This window comes from Rhipicephalus microplus, chromosome 3 (genome assembly GCF_043290135.1).
Source record: "Rhipicephalus microplus isolate Deutch F79 chromosome 3, USDA_Rmic, whole genome shotgun sequence".
NCBI lineage: Eukaryota > Metazoa > Arthropoda > Arachnida > Ixodida > Ixodidae > Rhipicephalus > Rhipicephalus microplus.
Window position 1 is genome coordinate 177,238,030 of NC_134702.1, and position 22,766 is coordinate 177,260,795.

Here is a 22,766-nt window from a genome sequence, read left to right on the forward strand (position 1 = left end):
GAGGTCGCCCGGCAGCTATCTATAATCACAAGAACTACCGAGCCGATGTCACCCTTGTCGCCTTCGCTTCGCCAGGTCATTCAATCGCAAGTTGCCGAAGCATTGCCGCCAGCTCAGGCTCCATCAACTGTTACCGCACCACTAACGTATGCAGCCGCAGTTGCTCGGCCACGTGCGCCAGCGTCTCCGGCCATCTACGAAGCTACTCGCCACGTTTATTCGTCGACGCCACCTGCCCGCCCGTTGACTGTCCCGTCTCCGGCTGTATACGAAACAACTCAGAACGTTTATATGCCGCCGCCGCCTGCACGACCATTTACGGTACCTTATTCAGCGAACAGTGCCCCTATCGTCAGCCAATGGCGCACTCCGGATAATCGGCCAATATGTTTTTCATGTGGCATCCCAGGCCACGTAGCTCGTCACTGCCGTCGTCGTAGCTTTCCTTCTCACGACATTGCAGGGGCCTCACATTACATGCCCACCATGCCCACTCAGCCGCGATATCCCGTTCCTGCCGATCCACCTCTAGACGTACGTCCCGGTCGCCGACCATCCGGCGCAAGCCGTTCACCTTCTCCTCGTCGTCGATCTATTTCTCCGATGTTACGTCGCAACAGCCCACCGCAAGGGGAAAACTGACGGGCGCAGTTCCGGAGGCAAGAACTGCGTTGGCAGCGAAAATTTCAAGACCTAACTGCTGTCCCCCGAACGAAATCGAACTCTATATTGATGGCATTAAGGTGCACGGACTTGTTGACACTGGAGCTGCCGTATCTGTAATTAGCGAGAAACTGTGCCGAAACTTGAAGAAAGTGACCACACAACTTACCGACCTATCTCTGCAGACAGCTACGTCCCATCATATTCAGCCTTCAGCTTTGTGCACTGCACGAGTCGTCATTCAAGGTGCGATGTACGTCGTCACATTTGTAGTTTTATTCCGTTCTTCGCATGACGTTATCCTTGGGTGGGACTTTCTTTCGTCAAATTCTGCTTTGGTCGACTGTGCTCGTTCTGAACTCGCGTTATCTGTGCCGTGCTATGACCCCGACGATGGTGCTTCGTGTAGAGTGTTTGCTGCTTCTGACGTTGACATTGCGCCTTTCTCAGCTGCTGTTGTCTCGGTGTCGTGTGCCTCCCCTCCGAAATCACCTGTGTTGTTTATGCCATCGGTCCCATCTGCGCGCCGTCGAAATATCATGCTTCCGTTCGCCGTCGTCATTTTTCGCAATGGTCACGCTGCCATTTATGTGTGCAATCCCTCGGACAGCCCGTCATCCCTACTACGTGGAGAATGCCTGGGAAGCTACGAACCTTACGAGTGCATTCTTCCGGCTTCTATACCCGATTCTACGGTTTCGCTCCCAATTTGTGCTGTCACTCCTACCAACGCGCCTAATGATGCTCTGGACGTATTCTCGGATGCCATTGACTCTGAGCTCGCACCAACTCAACGCGAAGAGATTATAAATCTTCTTCTCCGCTTTCGTTCTTCATTCGATCGTGACCAGTCAGGCTTAAGCCGAACCTCTGCGGTCGTTCACCGTATTGACACCGGTCAACAAGCCCCGCTAAGGCAGCGTCCGTACCGTGTGTCATCTGCTGAACGCCGTGTCATCGACGAACAAGTGGACGACATGTTGAAACGTGGCATCATCGAGCCCTCCAACAGTCCTTGGGCTTCACCGGTTGTTCTCGTCAAGAAAAAAGACGGATCCATCCGGTTCTGCGTTGACTACCGCCGACTCAACAAGATAACGCGCAAAGACGTATACCCTCTGCCGCGCATCGATGATGCTTTGGACTGCCTACAAGGAGCAGAGTTCTTTTCTTCGTTAGATTTACGCTCAGGCTACTGGCAGGTGCCCATGGCAGAGGGTGACCGCCCGAAGACAGCATTTGTAACACCGGATGGACTATATGAATTCACCGTTATGCCCTTTGGCCTCTGCAATGCGCCTGCCACTTTCGAAAGGATGATGGATACCGTCTTGCGAGGTCTGAAATGGAAAACGTGCCTCTGTTATTTGGATGACATTGTGGTATTTTCAAGCGACTTTGCGACTCACCTCAGCCGCCTCGAGCAAGTTCTTACGTGCCTTTCCACGGCGAGACTTCAACTTAACTTGAAGAAATGCCACTTCGGCGCTCGCAAGCTTGTAATTCTCGGCCATGTGGTTTCTAAGGACGGCATTCTCCCGGACCCTACGAAACTTAATGCAGTCGCAGCGTTTCCAAAGCCAACCACCATCAAAGAGCTTCGAAGCTTCATCGGCCTATGTTCTTACTTCCGCCGCTACGTCCGCAATTTCGCCTCCATTATCGCCCCCTTGACCAATCTTCTTGCCGGAAGTTCTGATTTGTCAGCGTGGTCGCAGGCGTGTGACGATGCATTTCTGGAACTCCGACGGCTCCTCACCACGCCTCCCATACTCCGACATTTCGATCCGTCTGCTCCAACGGAGCTTCATACGGACGCTAGTGGTGTCGGGCTAGGTGCCATACTGGCCCAACGCAAGGAGGGCTTTGACGAGTACGTCGTTGCCTATGCCAGCCGCACCCTCAGTAAAGCCGAGAAGAATTACAGTGTAACTGAAAAGGAGTGCCTCGCCATTATTTGGGCAATCGGAAAATTTAGGCCTTATTTATATGGACGTCCGTTTGATATTGTAACAGACCACCATGCGCTTTGCTGGTTATCTTCACTAAAAGATCCTAATGGTCGGCTCGCTCGGTGGGCATTGCGGTTACAGGAGTTCGATATCCGTGTTATCTACCGTTCTGGCCGGAAGCATTCCGACGCCGATGCCCTGTCACGTTCGCCATTAGCTTCAGAGCCTGTCGGCTCGCCTATCTCCACTAGTGCTGCCTTGGCCATCAGCATTTCGGACATGCCTTCCGAGCAACGCAAAGATGCTTGGATTTCTTCTCTTTTGGACTTTCTCTCAAACCGGACGCCCGCTCCAGTTTCCAGGACGCTTCGCCGTCAAGCAGGACACTTCGCTATTCGGGATAACCTGCTTTACCGCCGAAACTACAGCTCGATCGGCCGTAAGTGGCTGCTCGTCATCCCCCGACATCTGCGCTCTGACATCTGTGCCACGTTCCACGATGATCCGCAATGTGGCCACGCTGGTGTGTTAAAAACATACACCCGCTTGCAGCTGCGGTACTACTGGCGCGGTATGTACCGTTTCGTTCGCCGTTACGTGAGGTCTTGTCTTACCTGCCAGCGACGCAAAATGCCCACTCAACATGCCACAGGTCCCTTGCAGCCGTTGCCATGTCCAGCACGAGCTTTCGATCGTGTCGGAATCGACCTTTACGGTCCGCTTCCCTATACTTCGAGTAGCAACCGCTGGGTCATTGTCGCTATCGACCACCTAACGCGGTACGCCGAAACAGCTGCGTTACCTTCTGCTACCGCAAAAGACGTTGCGTGTTTTATACTGCAAAACCTGGTTTTAAGGCATGGAGCACCTCGGGAGTTACTAAGCGACCGTGGCCGCGTTTTTCTCTCCGATGCCATCAAAGCGTTGTTGAGCGAGTGTCGCATCATACACCGCACTACCACAGCCTATCACCCGCAAACTAATGGGATGACAGAGCGCTTTAATCGTACACTTGGGGATATGCTGGCCAAGTACGCTTCATCCGACCAGTCAAATTGGGATAGCATACTCCCTTTTGTGACATATGCTTACAACACTGCAACGCAAAGCACGACTGGATTTTCGCCTTTCTTCCTTCTTTATGGACGCGAGCCATCATCAACAATGGATACCATTCTTCCTTATCGACCGGACCCCTCAGAGATGACTACCGTTTCTCGAGCAGCAGCACACGCTGAAGAATGTCGGAAGCTTGCTCGTGCGTTCACGTCACATGACCAGACGCGCCAAAAACATCGTCACGACGCGTCAACCACGCATATGAGCTTTGCTCCGAACTCACTGGTGTGGTTATGGATTCCTTCCACTCCTCCAGGACTCTCCCACAAGCTTTCGTCCAGGTACCACGGCCCTTATCGAGTTGTAGGCCAAACATCCCCTGTTAACTACCTTGTCGAGCCGCTGGATGCATCTCCGGACAAGCGCCGTCGCGGAAAAGAAATCGTACACATCTCTCGGCTCAAGCCATACCATGACCCTTCTGTGTACACCTGTCCTTAGATCGCCAGGATGGCTCCCTCATCGGCCGGGGGTGATTGCAACGAGGGCAGTGGGCATGGAGCTCGAGTATAGAAAAGGAAGAAGACTTGCTGTAATCGCAGGCTTGCGTTCAGTTAGCCCTTGCGCTAAATAAAGCTCTCCTACGCCGAGTGAACTCCTGCTTGTTCAACAACCCGTTGCAGTGCATTCAATTGTAAATAAATAAACATTGTGTAAGCAATGGATATATAACGACAATGTCACTCTATATATGATAGCAGGTGTGTACGGAGGACTCGCGGGATATCTGATCATACCCGAGAGAGCTCTTCTAACATCATTTACTTCATGGATGTGGCTGCGATTATTTCTTTACGTTTTTACTCGAATATTACGCACACCTTTTTTATAGTATAGTGGGCCCATAAACGACGTGCATGTGAAAATCAAGTACAAAAAAAAGAGAAACCGTTATTTTATTGGCATTGGCATTTCAAAATTGGCCACCTTTTATGTTCTTTGGCAATTTTGGCCATTGTGTCTCTCATGTGCGGCACGTCCTATGTACGCTGAGGGCTTGTGTTTTCACATCGACAGCATGTGAACACACAGACTCTGAAGACTCTGAAGACTCGACGAGTGTACCACGATGCAGCTTAAAAGAGAAATCATCATGTGTGCAGAGGTAGATAGAAATCGGGCTACATCGTGGCCGTTCGGAGTTTCTGAAACATGCGTGAGACTGGCGGAAACAATCAGCAGGTTGTTGACAGCAAATTTTCATGAAAAGGCTTTAGTGGATCACTGCAGGGCCGGTTTCCGAAAATTGAAGAGCTGCTCACTGAGTTTGTGCTTGAGTAGTGAGCGACACAGTGACCTGTGAAGGCATATCTGCACCATATCTGGGCTATGCAGTTAGCTTTAGAAAAAGGGCAAACGTGAGTGGGTTCGAAACGAGCAGGTGCTGGCTGACAAACTGTATGAAGAGGAAAGGCTTTGCCCTATGAAGGCGCACCGGCATATACCAGAAGTTGCCGGAAAAGTATGCAGAAAAGCTTCTCAGTTTTCAGAGCTTCGTTGTAAACTTGCGCCACAGCAAGGTACCAGCTTGGGCAAATCAGGAATGCCGATCAGACACCTTTTTACTTCAACATGCCTGGCACCACAACCGTTAAGTAGAAGGCAAGCAATTGTGCGTGCTGACATCCAATCATCAGAAAACAAGAGTTACGGCAATGCTCTGTTGCACGTCAGATGGGCTCAAACTTCTTCCGCACCTGATATTCAAACGGAAGATGCACCCAGAAAGAGTCGTCTTCCCGAGTGGTGTGATCGTGTGAGCCAACGAAAATGGTTGAATCAAAATGGACCTAGTCGCGGATAGGATCAATTACGTGTGGCGAAGGCAGCACAGCACCGGTTTGGCCTGCGAGTGAACCTCGTCCTCAACGCGCTCAGGTGCCATCTGGACCATTGGATCAAAGACAAGCTCGCCGTGTGACATACAGACCTTGTCATCATACTTGGTGGCATGAAATCACAACATCAACTGCTTAATGTCTGCCTGAACAAGCCGGTGAAGGACAAGATATAGGCACTGCATACCAACTGGCTGATCAATGCACGACAGATTTCATGCCAAGCAACAGGATGAAGCGCACCACTCTGCAATACTTCTCTGCGTGGCTGAAGGACGCGTGGTGTGTGGTACCATCAGCCATAGTCATCAATGCATTTAGGAAATGGATTGGTACCAAGGATGAGATGCTTTATGGTGTTGACAGTGAGGAAGACTGAACCGTTCCCCGCTGGGGGGCCTGCGCAAGTAGGCGTTTGGTGTGTAGCGACACGACGCACCCGAGCTAACGGGGGAGTTTTGGCTCCCTCCCGCGCCTAGCCGTGCGTGACTTTGCCATGTCCGGGGAAAAGGGGATCCTGGGGGTTGAGCTGACGCCGGGTGATTGGACCTGTAAGGCCCCCCCGGACGAGGCAACACACCCCTTTGGCCCCGGCTTCACGTAGACGGCACCCCTGGGCTGACCCTCCCAGAAAAATCGGCAGTCGCCTTTTCCTGTCTCTCTTTCCCCACATCTTCGTCTTTCTTACTTTTTTATCTTTCCTGTCTACTTCTCTCTTCTGCTTACTTCTAATTTTCTCGGCGGTAAAGGTTAACCCTGTGCAAATAGCCTACGTTGGCCTAGGCGCATTGGGTTATAGCAGAGCTGTACGGCTGAAGTCTGCAAGCTTTCAGCATCCGCAAACTTGCAGCATCCCCTCGTTGGGCTCCGTGGTGGGTGGCTGCCAACGCTGCTGAACAACATACGATTAGCATGCGTAAAGCATTCCCTTTACTTAGTGATCGTGTCTCCTCAAAGCGGGTACACACCAAAGATATCAATTTTTTTATCCGGCCAAGACAAATCTATCCTCATTTCCACGTTATACACTGCGAGAAAACTAACAAGCAAACCAGAACTGTATCCCCCTTCGTAGTGGCTAGGTGCTTAACCGAAACTCTCGGTCCTGGGTATAAGGTTATCAAAATGGCCAGCGGAGATTTACTACTCCTTGAGATACGTGACAAAGACCAATTCGAAAAACTGAACACCCTCACAACGTTCGGAGACACACCCTTCAGTATTACACCGCACAGGTCCATGAACTCATCTCGCGGGGTAGTATCGGACGCAGATTTGCTTGACCTGACCGAAGCTGAACTTCCGGAAGGATGGAAGAGCCAGAACGTGACAAACGTACAGCATATTAAGATAAGAAGAAATCAAAAGGAAATACCAACTAAACACTTAGTACTGACCTTTGCTTCAAGCGGTTTGCCGGAAACCATTCAAACTGGGTATACAAAGACATCCGTGAGGCCATATATTCCCAACCCCCGCCGTTGCTTCCAATGTCAGAGATATGGCCACGGCTCGCAAAGCTGTCAAGGCCGGAAAACTTGTGCTCTGTGTGGAGTCATGGGCCATACATCCGACAACTGCGAAGCACCTTCACACTGTGTGAACTGTGGCGGTAATCATGCCGCGTACTCACGTTCCTGTTCTTTCTGGAAAAAAGAAAAACAGATCATCACTTTAAAAATAAAATAAAACGTTACATTTAAAGAAGCAAGAAGGAGAGTCTCGCCATTTTATGGCCCCACATATGCTGATGCGGCGCGCCAGGGGGAAGCGTCGCACCAGCCCTCGCCACTCCTTCGGCCTGCGCAGAGCGAGCCATTCACTGTGGCGCCTGCCCCCAAGGCGGCAGTAGTGTAGTCTACTCCGCCTACTATTGAACAGAGACCAGAGACTCCAGGGTCCTCGGGTCTCAAGGCCTCACCTCGCCAGGCGAGGCCCAAGCTTCGAAAAACCAACTCGCATGAGCGGGCATCCAGTGCTTCCGAGGAGGCAATGGATATGGCGGCACCCCTGGTGCCAAAAGAGCGGCGCGGCTCTCTGGAGCGCGCCAAGGGAACTAAAAATTATAACAGGTCCTGATGATAGCCCTGTTACTTGAGCTCGACCTTTCAGCTTGAACAAGTCACTCCCTTAATGTACACACAGCACTACTTTACATCCAATATGGAAACACAAATTATACATTCGAACGTCAGAGGACTGCTTAAAAACCTCGAAGACGTTCGAGAGCTTTTATAGAAACACTCACATCAAGTGCTGTGTGTACAGGAAACACACCGAAAATCCTCCAATACAAAATTTTTACGTGCTCACGTCATATACCGAAAGGACCGAGATGATGCGGTGGCGTCATCCGGTGGCGTAGCCATTATCATTACTAAGGAGTAGCGTGTACACATTTACCACTCCAGACATCCCTTGAGGCGGTGGCTGTTCGAGCGGTACTTTTAAACAAACTCGTCACCATCTGCTCTTTGTATGTAGCTCCCCACCGCCATCTTGAAAGACGTGAATTCCAGTCTTTAATAGATGAACTGCCTGAACCTTATTTGCTTCTTGAGGACCGAAATGCACATAGTGGACTGTGGGGCGATTCTCGCTGCGATGCACGAGGTCGTCTCATTGAACAATTTCTCTTCTCTTCCGGTGCCTGTTTGTTGAATAGGAAAGAGCCAACCTACTATAACGTTGCCAACAAAACTTACTCGTCTATAGACCTCAGCATCCTATCACCTTCACTTCTACCCCTACTGAAATGAAAAATCATAAATAATCCATATGGAAGTGACCATTTTCCTGTAGTGTTGAGTTCACAAATAACATATGAATGTCCTCTACATGTTCCCAAATGGCTGATAAACAAAGCAGACTGGGAACAGTTTCATAACACTGCACGTTTAAAGTGGACAGACATATGAAGGTTAAACATAGATGAAGCTGTGCAGTACTTCACAGCTTTTCTAACTGTTGCAGCAGCCAAGTGCATACCGTAAACATCTGGAATGCCCGGCAAACGACACGTCCCATGGTGGAACACAGAGTGTCGTAATGCGCGAAAGGAACAGAACAGGGCATGGAGGTTTCTTCAGAACTCATCAACAGCCGAAAATCTTGACACCCAAAGAAAATAAAGTCTCAAGGCAAAAGAACGCGTCGGCAGGCCAGAAGAGAAAACTGGCAAAAGTTTTTGTCAGAGATCAATTCATACACACAGGAGGTTAAATATGGAACATGGTCGGAAGGATAGCAGGAAAACAAGTACACACACTTCCACTCGTAAACACTTAGGGTGATACCTTGGAAGATCAGGCAAACTTCCTCGGGTCCCACTTTGAACAGGTGTCCAGCTCGTCCCACCATACTGACACTTTCCAAAAATACAGAACAAGAATAGAAAAGCAGAAAATCGAACACAATTGCACTAGATACAAGGCATATAACCCAGCTTTCAGTCTAGCTGAGCTCTGAACATCTCTAAACTCCTTCAGTACTGCTGCCCCAGGTTCTGACCGTGTGGTGTATGAAATGTTAAAAAACCTACCAGCCTAAACACGAAACACCTCACTTTGTTTGTACAATGCTATCTGGTTTTCTGGCACTATCCCTACCTCCTGGAAATACGCTATCATTATTCCCATTTTTAAAGAGGGTAGGACCCTTCTTTAGCTTCGAGTTATAGGTTCATTGCTCTCACAAGCTGCTTGTGCAAAGTCTTTGAAAAAATAATAAACTGCCGACTTGTACATTTATTTGAAACAAACAAATTGCTCCGACCCATTTCAGTGCGGGTTTCGACAGAGTAAATCCACCACAGACTACCTTGTTCGTATTGAGGCACAGATCAGAGACGCCTTCGTCCATAAGCAATATTTTCTCTCTGTGTTCCACGATATCGAAAAGGCTTATGATACAACATGGCGATTTGGAATTCTCAGAGACCTGTCCCACCTTGGCGTACGCGGAAGAATGTTTCACATAATCGAAAGTTACCTGTTAAACCAGACATTCCATGTCCGAGTGGGCACGGTTCTTTCCTAAACATTTGTCCAGGAAACAGGCGTGCCACCAAGTGGTGTACTTAGCTGCACGCTTTTTCTCATCTAAATGAATTCCTTGCACTTGTCCATTCCTCGCAATATGTTTTATTGTACATATGTCGATGTCCAGCTTGGCTTTAGATCTTGCAGTCTGGCAAAGTGTGAGCGGCAGGTTCAGTTAGGTTTAAACAAGGTCTCCGAATGGGCAGAGGAAAACTGATTCCGACTGAACCCACAAAAAAGCATGTGTGTCTTGTTCTCCCGAAAGAGAGGCATGCACTCAGAACCCGACATTGAACTGAACGGTCAACGTCTGTCTTTTAATGTGGAGCATAAATTCTTAGGCTTAATCTTGGACAACAAGTTGACCTTCATACCGCCTATCAAGTATTTAAAAACAAAATGTTTAAAAGCCATGAATGTGCTGGCACGTACTACGTAGGGTAGTGACAGGCAATGTCTCATGAATCTGTATAGAAGCCTCATTTGCACCCGGTTAGTTTATGGGGCCGTTGTTTATCAGTCTGCAACTCAAAGTGCTTAGAAGATGCTGGACCCCATGCACCATTTGGGCATCCTCATTTCTACGGGTGCTTTTCGCACCAGCCCCGTAAAAAGCCTTTACGTTGAGTCAAATGAGTGGTCGCTTCATCTGCAGATAACTTACATGTCCCCTGTTTATTTCCTTAAGGTGAAAGCAGACAAGAAGCACCCCTCATACTCTACTATTAATGATTTGTCTAGCTTCATTCTGTTTTAAAACAGGCCATCGATGAGGCAGCCCTTCTCAGTTCGCCTGAAGGGTCTAACTGAGGAAACTGGAGTGTAACTCTAACACAGTTTAATGGCTCCTGTAGCATACCCGCCGTCGTGGCAGTGGCAGACTATAGACTGCAATGTGTCTTTTCTAGAAGTTACAAAACATGTGCCTATGGCCCATATCCAAACATACTTCCTGGATCTTCAACACAAATACACACGTCCTGAGGTCTTTACAGATGCCTCCAAATCTAACTCCTCTATGTCCTACGCTCCCGTCGGCCCATCCTTTTCGGATGCTAGCCCCCTACATCCAGGCACAAGTATCTTCACAGCGGAAGCTTATGCGATACTTGTGGCGGCTAAACACATCAAGCAATTACAAATACAAAAAGCAGTAATTTATACGGACTCCCTCAATGTGGTAACGACTCTGCACACTCTTAAAAAACAAGAAAACCCAGTCCTTGTCCCACTTTACTCCATTTTATGCACACTCTACACACTCAAACAACATGTTGTAGTGTGCTGGGTGCCAGGGCACCGTGAGATCCAAGGCAACGTGAGGGCGGATCAGCTCGCTGCATTTGTCCACAAAAGCAATGCTCCTACACCCATATCATCCCGGCCCTTGATCTTAAGCCATCTCTCAAACGAAACCTCAGGGACTACTAGCAGAGCAAGTAAGATAGACACACACAAAACAAACTACACATTATCAAGCCACACCTTGGTCATTGGCTGCCAGTATTAAAATCGCGTCATACAGAGATAATACTAACGAGGCTAAGGATAAAACACACATACACGACACACACATATCTTTTGTCCGGTGGCGATCCACCATTGTGCGACAGATGTGGTGAAGCATTAAAGGTCTTTCACGTGTTAATCCAGTGCAAACAGTTAGAAACTCTAAAAAAACAACATTTTCCATTACCCTACGGACAACATATATCTTTACACCCTGCAATGTTTGTGGGGAGGGAACCGCTTCTAAGTCATAAATCATTGTTAGCGTTTTTAAAAGAAATTCATAGCTTTCATATCCTATACCCGGGCATTCCGTAGCAGGACCTCTCCAGAGAGGTTTTCGCTGCGGTGGCTACACAACAAAGAACTTCCCTCACGGCCCTTGGACGCAAGGGTATGAACGAGCGAGGCACTTGTGCTAATGTCATACATGTCCACCATCAATTTTTATTATCACCAACTTTTGTCATCTATTCACACCACACACGCCTTTCACGGTAAGTAATAAAATCATGACGGTGTGGTCATGATTTTATTACTTATATGTTTTTACCCGCCTTACAGCGAGGAATTTTATGGCCCTTATACAGCCGCTAATCACAATCATTGTCCATATTTTTAGTAAGATGAACTGGCGCTCTTTGGTCGTGAAATTGGCCTTGCGCCACAAAACATCAAACATCGTCATCATCAACGACTGAACCATTACGCGACTCGTACACTGCCTTAGTGGTGGCAGTTTTAGTGGCAGGCCCGGCTGCTTGATTTTGTGTTTTATTTTTAGCAACCTTAGTGCTTTAAAATCCAAACTCTTGTTCCTCTCAATGTGCAAAGGCTGACTCCTAAGGACGTGTTTTTAACACGATAGCAATAGGGCTCGAGTTGCAGAAATTCCGTCGTCGCTGTCGGCACTGTTGGTTATGAGCGAAAAATTGGCCATGAGCGAAAAATGGAGAAGGAAGCTAATATAATAAAGAATAAAATTTTCGGTTTCACCGAGGATTGAACCCGGGCCGTTCACGTGGCAAGCAGGTGTATTACCACAAAGCCACAAAGTTACTTGCAGCTGCTTTGGGAAAAAAACACTACATAAATGCCATGAAGTGGAAGGAGTCTCCTTAACGCATTTCTTTCAACAGTTGTCACGATGAAAACGAGCCATTTGGCGATTTGTACGTGCGTTTGGGTGGCCATTAAACTATGTCGAAAAGGCCGGGATAGTGCAGCCATCGCCGCTAAAACACACAGGATTTTTTAACTCTAAAAATGGACAACTACGTTCATCTTGCGGAAAACATATCATGCCTTTGCGGGAAGCTTGATCAAGCAAACAGCAAACGTTAGATAATGTGCTGCCATATGTAAGGCATTGGAGACTCCTTACCGCCTCCAAAATGGCGAGCGCGCGTTGTGAATCTTGGAGGCCATGTGACATGGGCACATACTTGAAACACGTGGCCAGCCTATAGAATTATTCAGATACATTGAAACAGTACAAAGAGAGAGTAGAAAGACAAAAACTTGAACCGAACTGTGGAAAAAAAACAAGCCATACAACACACCATTTTGCTTGAGTAAACTGCTGCAGTGCTTAACTGCTGCAGCAAATCTGCCCTAGGCTCTGACCATGTTATATATGACATGCTGAAGCACTTAACTAGGTTTATTTGAGGAACTGCAACAGTTAGGCTCGCCATGTGAAAGCGTGACTGATATTGTAGTTCCGCGTGGTTCCTCGATCTTCAGGAAACCGGTGTCGCGACTTCTCTTGAAATTTTTGATTGCTACAGAGCATGTGACTGGTGATAAGTGACAATTGTGTTTGGAGTATAGTGCAGCAAGATAGAGTACCGCAACAATATTGCAAGTGTTATAGCACAAAGACCGCCGTCTTATGCAGCGATACGTTACGCTATGCACGATATTTACTTGAAAGCCTGCTCGTGCTTTGGTAAAAAACAAAGGACATTAGCTACAACTAGCAAAGAGAAAACCGGTGGGGCAACTGCCTGCAAATTAGATCCGCCGGCTACCTACAACATCCTCAACCTCAACCTCTTATCATGCAACTCGTGCCTCCTGATATAGTCACTTTTTTTAGCCACCCTGACAGAGGAGGTGTGTGCCCATGTCCCGAATGGCCGCCTCGGTAGCGCAGTAGGCAGCGCGTCAGCTTTATAATCTAAAGGTCGTGAGTTCAATTCTCACCCGAGGCAAAGGCGGCATTTTTTTCTTTCTATCGGTCGTCGCATTATATTCGAGTTGCCCATTTCGGGCATAAAATTACTTCAATTCTCTAGTGATAACCTTATCATGCAACACGTGCCTCCAGGTATAGTCGCTTTTTTAGCCACCGTGATAGAAGTGGTGTGGGTCCATGTCCCGAAGGTCCGCTTCAGTAGCGCAGTAGGCAGCTCGTAAGTCTCATAATCTGAAGGTCGTGAGTTCAATTCTCACCCGGTGCAAAGGCGGCATTTTTTTTCCTTTCTTTGGGTCGTCGCAATATATTCGTTTTGCCCATTTAGGGTATTAAATTACTTCAATTCTCTAGTAATAACCTTATCATGCAACACGTGCCTCCTGGTATAGTCGCTTTTTTTAGCCACCGTGATAGAGGTGGTGTGGGCCCATGTCCCGAACGTCCACCTCCGTAGCGCAGTAGGCAGCGCGCCAGTCTCATAATCTGAAGGTCGTGACTTCAAACATCACCCGGGGCAAAGGCGGCATTTTTTTTTCTTTTGGTCGTCGCAATATATTCGAGTTGCATATTTAGGGTACAATACCCCTGTCACACGGGCACTTAAAAGTTTTTAGTAAGCGCTCTTTTTCCGAAAAGGAGTTCCTGACAGCAGACACATGGCACAGAGTGAACTCCTTTTCAGAAGCGGTCTTTTTCGTAAACGGAGTTCGTCGATCTCTTTTACGGCTTCGAATGAGTAGCCTCGAAACCAGTGGGCGCAAGCTTTTTTTCGAGTGGTGAGAAAAAAGAGCGAATACTTATTTTTCTGTCACCAAAACTCTTTGTAAAAACAAATTTCATATCCTGCAAAAGGTGTAATGAACTCTTTTCATGGTTATTTCCTTTTCTACTCTCGTAAGCAGCTACAACGCGTCGGCAATATCACGTGGTGACGCTCTTGCGCCGCGCCATTTTGCACAAGCGAGGAAAGCGTGGCAGTCGTGTGTTTGCCCGTCATTCAAGTGGTCAAGCTTGTATAGGGCAATGTCGACTCGCTTCTCAGGAGTGATGGTTTCACGCACGCTGGTGCACTGTCTTTCGAGCTCACTGCGCAAGCTCTCCACAATGAAACGAAAGGTGGACGGGTGCACTCCAAAAGATTGCTTGAAGTTCTGCTCACCGAGGTGAGGTACAGTTCCCTCGAACCACCTCTCGTTTCGTCTGAAGGCCCTGATCGATCGATCGCAGGCCTTCTCCGACACCTCCAGTGCGCACAGCAAGTAATTGCTGAACAGCAGTTGCTGCTTGTTCCTCTCCTTGGCGGCTTTTGCAACGTGTGCCTCGCTTTCCAGAGCGAGAAGGCAGGCCGTGAGGCTTGCGATTCTCGCTTTTTCTTCCGTACAGTCGCTTATAACGTGTTGAGAGCACTCGAGAGCAGCGAAAAACAAATACGGTAAATAAAAGCCCAGTGGTGCCAGACGGACTTGTGCACATCGCTAGTTATGGGAATGTTTCCTTAACTAGTGCAACAAACTTTCACATTGTTGTTTCTTCATCTCTTATTCCTAAATTTATTTGAAGAAACGAGCAGTGCAACAAACCTTTAACTTGTACATCGTGATACATCGTTTAATTTTCATTGCTTCTGTTTTAACTGCTAGCGCCACGCTTTCGCTAGCGTCTTCGAACGAAAACACTAAAAGGAGATCGTTGCTGCCGGGTGTCTGCGCCGCAACACCTCTTTGTTAAAAGTCTTTCAACTTCGTAAAAAGACTGCTTACATAAAATACTTTTTGGGCGCCCATGTGACACAGGTATATGACATGCTGAAGCCCTTACCTCATGAAACACATAAAACTCTTCTCGGTTTTTGCAACTCCGTATGGTCTTCTGGTGAGATTTTCGCTGCGTGGAAAGAGGCCATTGCAATACCTATTCTTAAAGAGGGCAAGGATTCACCTGCCATATCGAGTTACAGACCTATTGCTCTGACTCGCTGCCTCTGCAAATTATTTGAAAAAATGATAAATTGCCGATTATTATATTTCCTGGAATGAAACTCCTCGACACATATCAGTGCAGATTCCGAGAGGGTTGCCTCACCTCGGACCATCTCATCCGCATAAAGGCGCAAATCCGCAAAGCTTTCATTCATAAGCACTTTTTTCTATCTCTCCTCCTTGACATAGCCGAGGCACACGATACAAGGCGGCGTTTAGGAATCTTGAGAGACCTCTCGCACTTAGGTATACGAAGTAATATGCTAAGTGTAATTGAAAATTATCTGTACAACTCAGTGTACAAGTGGGCAATGCATTGTCATGACTGTTCGTGCAACAAACTGGAGTGCCACAGGGCGGTGTTCTAATTTGTACTCTCTTTAGTGTCATAAAAACTCCCTTGAATGCTGCATCCCGCGTAACATTTTTATTCAACATACGTTGATGTTTCACAGATAGGTTTTAAATCCTGTAATCTCTCGGCGTGCGGGCGACAGGTTGAGCTTTGTGTGAACAAGGTCTGTATATGGGCAGACAAGGACGGTTTCAGTCTGAATCCACAAAAAGCTCCTGTGTTCTGTTCTCTAGCGAGAGAGGCCTCTACCCCGATCACCATGTAGTGTTGCGGGGTGAGCACGTAGCTGTCATGAGGGAACAGAAATTTTTAGGCATAATTCTGGACATGAAGCTCACATTTGTACCACACATTAGGTACATTAAGAAAAAATGGATGAAGACAATGAACATCTTAAAGGTGCTGTGCCGTATAAATTGAGGCAGCGACAGAAAATGTTTGATGGGCTTGAAGCCTTATATGAAAGCGTTTAGACTATGGGAAAATAGTTTACGAGTCCACAACACCAACTGCCTTGAAAATGCTGGACCCTGTCCACCATCTAGGCATTAGCCTTTCTACAGGTGCTTTTCGTACTAACTCTCTGAAAAGCCTTTACGCGGACTAAGACAAATGGTCGCTACGTGTACAAAGAGTGTATTCGTCTTTTACGTATATCTTGAAAATAACCGCAAGCACCGACCATCCCACATAACCTGCTGTAAATGACGCCTCCAGCTCTCAGCTTTGTCAAAACCGGCTCGCATTGAAACAGCCGTTTTCGCTGTGTGTAGGAGCACTAGCTGAGGACACGGGCGTCCTGCTGCTCGAACACGATGTAATGGCGCCTACTTCATGTCAATGGCAGGTTATAAATTGTGACAAATCTTTCATGAATGTGGCAAAGCATGCCCCCCTCCTACACATACAAATTTACTGATGCATCAAAGACCCATGCGGGAGTGTCCTATCCAGTGATAGGCCCATCTTTTCCGGATATTGGTATTCTACACCCTCACACAAGCATTTTCACAGATGAGGCTTATACGATACTGGCAGAAGCAAAACACATTAAAGGATCAGAAATAAGTAATGCAGTCATATACATGGATTCATAAAGCATAGTAAAAACTATAAAAACCATCCTAAAGTACAAAAATCCTGCCGTTGTTTCGCTATACTCTCTTCTTTGTGCCGTTTATGCAATGAAACAGCGTGTAGTAGTATGCTGGGTCCCAGGACACCGTGAAATTGAGGGAAACGTACTAGCAGATAAGCTTGGCAACATCAGTCTATGCAAATGCTTCGCAGTCATCTGTAGCTGTCTCCGCAGTGGACTTAAAACCCTTCCTGAGAAAAAACTGACGGATTACTGGCAGCGTACGCAGTGAACCCCTTACTATTTTTTATATTTTGATACAATGCATTGAATTAGATCCTAACAGAAAAGAGCGTTTCACAACACCTTACCGAGAACAAGTACCTCTTCACCCAGCAATGTTCATCGGTAGCGATCCACTTTTCAAACCTCATTCATTATTTCCACTTTTAAAAGATGTTCATAACGTTCACGTGATCTATCTTGGTAATCTGTAGCACGACCTATCATAACAAGTCGTCGCTGCAGTATGCTGATTACAAAGGACATGTTTCGCGGCCCTTGGAGGCAAGAATGCTGAAGAGACATTCTTGCTCTATAATCTTTTCTTAGCTTTATCATCAGAACCATTGACCACTAATTGTCACTGTACACATTTTTTGTCACTCTCACACTTTTATTACCTATATGTTTCACCTGCCTTTACAGCAACCAATATTAGGCGGCTTTACAGCCAGTCATCGTACCCAAATTTTTTGTCTTGTGTACTGGCGCTTTTTAGCCATCACGTGGCCCTTGCGCCAAGAAACGTCATATATCATCATCGTCATCGTTGCACTTCGCAATCGCTTGTAGACCAGAAACCGTAGAGGTTGCGTCCCCTCTCAAAAGAGTCTTTACATAATAAAAGTTTTCTCTTTTTGTAAGGTTTTCATTTTCATCAACAGAGGCCTTAAGCTGCTTCCCTAGCGAAGACCTATGGCAGAGCTTTCTGTCAAACGTCTGCACCTGGAGTTTGGGAAGCTTGATTGCCTTGCGCAGTGCGTGATCCTCGGGCGTCTGGGATGGCCTTGCAGCTAGAGGCTGGGTTGTCCTAGAACAGTGGTTTCGACGGAATTGCCACTCCCGAGCCTTCAGTGGTTTTGACGGAATTGCCACTCTCGAGCCTTCAGCTGTCCTAGCATTCCTAGCACAGCATCTTGATACGTCAACACAGCTTCAAACTCTGTGGTGTATTCGTCTTCTGGAGTAAGCTCTTTCAGCTCAGAGTTCACCTTATCTAAATCGGCATTGTTTCCTTGTAGCCATTCAACCAAAGATGAAATCTTTGCACGGTCAGCACTTTCAAACACTGCATTGGCTTCATTTATAAGATGTACATTCATCTGTCGTTGCTCCGCTCGCTTCTCTTTCAGTGCTTTGACGCTATCCATCTTGTGCTTCAACAATGCGTGACCCCACTCACCTCAGTGCACTGTTCAGTTATGCTGTCATGGCAAAAAGCAGCGGCCTATGTTCATTCAGGATGTCCTGCCTGGCTTTCTTCTAAGGTTGCCGCTAGCCTCACTATGTGCTGTCTTTCATTGGAAAGTTCTCTATTGGCACTACAAGCATTTATTGTCCCAGTGAGTACTCTCCGGGCGTTTCGGCACCACTTTGTGAAATCATTGGTCCAGCATACAAAAAGACAAAACTATATTTACATTATTTACACATATTGGTTTCAACATAGTTCACGGCAGACACTTTTTCTCTTCTCTTCTTTCCTGAGAGCTCATGCGTTCTTCTCGACGGCTTCTTTTTCTTTATCTCCTCAAAGAAAGGTACATTATCAATATAGCTTATTAGGTATATTGCTAGCACATCTAGTTATCATACCAATTTACAAATTTCCACTCACACGAATGTTATTCCTGACTTTACAAGTTTTGTATCAAGATTCTACTGTAGTTTACTCCTATATGATGTGATAGAATGAAAAAAAATAATGAATGGTACAAAAAACGGGAGGAGAGACACGCACTTAAAAAAAGGTATTTCAGTTTTCTGCCTATTACTATGGGTTTTGCGATGCCTGCATGCAGGATCAGAGCCATTGAAACCTTTCTACACAGCACCTTGTTTTGTGTTGCCTCTGGAATCGACTTAGCTTTGACCAAGCAGTGATGTTCTCTGATGACGTCATTGAGTGACGTCGCTATGACGTCATCGTGGGACGACAATCTTTTTTTTATCATTTGTGTGTATGTCATAGACGCTCCCATCGACGATGTCACTTCAAGTTTAATTCGAAGAAGAAAAACACTTCAGTCATATTTTGCATTCACTCGGGCATTTAAGGCTTTCACCTTCAATGCTTTATGATAATAACGTCTGTCGTCTAAATTCCTTACTTCATGCAATCTCTATCATGATTTGTGCTCATTTATTTGTGTACTCGAATAGATGGTTTTAATAATGTAGTGTTGATAAGGAATTTGCAAAATCAAAGCATTGATAAGTGCATCAGAGGAAAAAGCGATGGATACGCAAAACTTGAGCGGATTGGGTTTGAGCTCCAAGCGGTAAAAAATGCAACGTGTTGTGTTCTAAAGAGATTCCTTTGATGGGGCACCAGTGTGGCCAACCCTGGGGCCGGTTGCGCAGAAAGGGGTGTTTTCGCTCTACTAACGGAAAAGTAAGAAAAGTGCATTTGAAAGCAGTCTATCACATGGTGCTCCATCTTCCTACATCACAGGTTTTGGTTTCCTATGGCATGTAGCGAATGGTGTTTCAGCTCCAGGAATGCCGTCGGCCATTTGTTGGGGTAAATGTTGTTGCCTTCCTCATTGTTGGAAGACTGATGGTGATTAGTAGTGCATAGCCAATGGATGGAGCCGAACTGCATGGCATGTATAATGACAACATTTAGACTGACAAGACGAGCCCCCAAGGTGCTTTGCCCCAAGACTGAGAGATTGCTTTGGTTCTCTAGACATTCGTATCCAATATGCTGGTGCATCACACTACTACCCAGCTGTTCAATTCTATAGTTTCTGCGAAATGAACCTGTTCATGTTTTTGTATTGTGCTTATGGCATAGCGAGATCGATATGAAAAAATTAGCCTTGTTTCTTAAACTTAGGAAATAAATCATAGTTGCCTAATTACTGTACTAAATATTGCAAAGATAAAACTTAAAGACCGTGAACTGACCCAATGTTTTGCGACCCGATTCAGTCTCTTCTTTAGGTGTGTCTGCTCAACCGGCTCGCAATTTTTCTTGGCAATGTCGCCCTCTCCATCGTTCTTATTTCCACCAGTGTTGTTGTTGCAGTGTTTTTTCAAGTGGTTCTGTCGATTGTGCTCGTATACGCTGGGTTAGGTTCCAGTTGAGCGGTTGACATTTCCAGCTCCTGTTTAGATGTGCCAGAATTTTCAGAACTGTCTTTTTATGTAGCTACCCTCCATTTTCATGACCCAGCAGTCATTGAAATTGATGCAGTAGTCCATCTTTTCGCTGTGTTCAGTGAGAGTGTTTCGTGCAGCGTTGAGGTTGCGCACATCATTTCGATGTTGACGTATATTTTCGGAAAAGGGTTTTTCCGCTTCACTAAAGTCACTGGAAAAGTTCATCGAAAATACTTTTCTTGCGCCTCATATGCAGAAACGGTTTTGTGCCGGGATTCTATGGCCTTCCTAAGATTTACTAACCGCGAATACCGCTACAATCGATAGTTGACTTCCGAACATCACCACTTCGCATGCTGCCTGAACATCTACACTGAACCCTGTCATCCCTAGTGGGGAAGACAGCCACACTTGTAACAAACGCCACCCATTTCGTTCAGAGCATGTGGGAAATGACAATCGGCAGCGTCAAGAGGCTCATGTCTTTTTATGTGGTATGTGGTTTTTCTGTTCACGAGGCTGCCCGTACCCTTTGCGGTCTCAGTTGCCTGGACCACCCTGGAAACGGATCAAAACCTCAGCAAGAGGACAAACATCAGCACGGACAAACTGTGCTGCTTGATTGAATTCTGCCTCAACGCGACCTATTTTATTGTCCCTGGTGCTTTCTGCTAACAAACAAGTGGAATTGCCATGGAAGCGACCATTTCAGCTACAGTGGCAAATTTGACGATGATGCACATCGACATACGCGCTTCGGACACGTTCCTCGAGCAACCAAAAATATTTTTGAAATATGTGGATGATGTTTTTTGTGTGATTAAGGATTCTAACAGCACACTTAAATTCGATTGAGCCGGCGATTCAATTCACTATGGAATGTGAAAAGAACAACGTTCTTACTTTCCTGGTTGTGCTAGTGAAAAGGCGAAAAGCGGAGGGTAGTGGTGGACAATTGAGTTTCTTTATGAATTGAAACCCACGCAAATTGGATGGTATATGCAGTCAACTTCTGACCACCCAACCGTACCACAAAACATCGATGGTCAAGACACTCCTCAATCATACAAGGGCCATCTGCAGCTCAAAAAAATGCGAAAAAAATGAAGCGATCATTTCCGATGTAGGACAATGGATACCCGAAATGAATTATTTCTCGAGTACACCAGCTACTTGGCGACCGAGAAACTGCCCCCCACCTGCCATCTGCAAAAGATGACCCTAACAAAGAAGTCTATCCCAAACATTCCAACCGCATCACTGTCTCATACATACCGAGAATCAGCGAGCTGGGGAAAGAGGGCCTTGAGGTTGCGCACAAACTTATCTCTACAATCCAACGATTCTTACCACGACCAAAAGACCAACTGCCGCAAGAAAGGTTCCCCGGACTGGCCTACGAAATCCCTTGCACAGACTGTCTCCCACCACCTACATCGGTGAGACAAAAGCTTCCCTTAAAGGATACCACAACATCAAAACAATGTGCATAACCTCAATGCCGCACAAAATGCCCTTCCTGAACACCACGAAAAGATTGACCACTGCATTACTTTTGACGGCGCCCGGGTCAGCGACACTGCGAGTAGCCACACCAAAAGACAGTTCTTAGAGTCCTGGCACATCGAAACAATACCTAGAAGGGTTAACCGCTCAACTGGAACCTTACCCAGTGTGTACGTCCAAGGTCTGCAGAACCAGATGAAAAAACCCCTCAGCAACAACGGCGAAAAAAAGGACAATGAAGAGGGTGACACCGCGAAGAAAAATTGCGAAATTCAGAGCCGACGGAGCTGTCAACACTGAAGAAGGCACGGAATCGGTCCCGAAATGTCGGGTCAGTTCACAGTCTTTAAGTATTATTTTTGAACTCTAACTTTACTGAAGAGTTTATGTTACTAGTATGAAAGTTCATGCATTTAGACAGATATCTGTCGAAGATGTTCTCTGTACTAAATATTGTAATTCATTGAATATTTAACCAAGGGTATAAGCAGGGTTGAGTGTGCTCTGTTGTTTGTGCTGGCTTTAAAATGCCCTTTGTGTTATTGCGAATGTGTCCTTCTTGCCTCCCGATTAGTTATAAAAAAATGCATGCTTTGAATATTGTCAGGAGAGCATTGCAACATGCCATTCAGAAAAATTTTTGAATAACTTATCCCGTGTTACGACCTTATACTTTGGGAACTTACGACAGTGATGTGGCCATGTATAGGCCGCTAAATTGGATTTTATGTATTGAAACATGAAATTAAAGAGCTCTTCTTGCACATTTAGTTTTTTGTATCTTGTAAGAACTAAAGAATTTCATTGTCACCTTTATATTTTAATCATCAATTTCCACAAATTCGGCATTGCTTACAAAGCACAAGTTCAGACTATGTATTTAATAATGCATTGTCTTGTTGCTACATATATATTCCTGCAGAGCAAAGAGTTCTGCAGATAAATTTGCTGCAGTGCTCAGTAGTAGAACTTTAACATTGTAATTAGCAATATATAAATAATTATTCATAAACGACCATGCAAGTGGCTTTAACATCTGTTGCATGTGTGTCATTGTATTCCCTGTCATCATGATGATCTTCATTAAAGCAGTATGGAAACATAGTGGAAATTCTGTAAAATTTGCAGTAATGTAAA

The 22,766-nt window shown here is 46.3% G+C and overlaps 1 long non-coding RNA gene and 1 other non-coding gene across 2 annotated transcripts in view; both read left to right on the forward strand.

Moving 5' to 3' along the window:
• The window catches only part of LOC142803441 (uncharacterized), a 45,032-nt gene that overhangs the window by 21,651 nt on the left and 615 nt on the right, over positions 1–22,766 (forward strand). The window lies entirely within an intron of this gene.
• TRNAI-UAU (transfer RNA isoleucine (anticodon UAU)) lies at positions 13,265–13,337 on the forward strand. The gene has a single exon. It is a non-coding gene; the product is annotated as a tRNA-Ile (tRNA).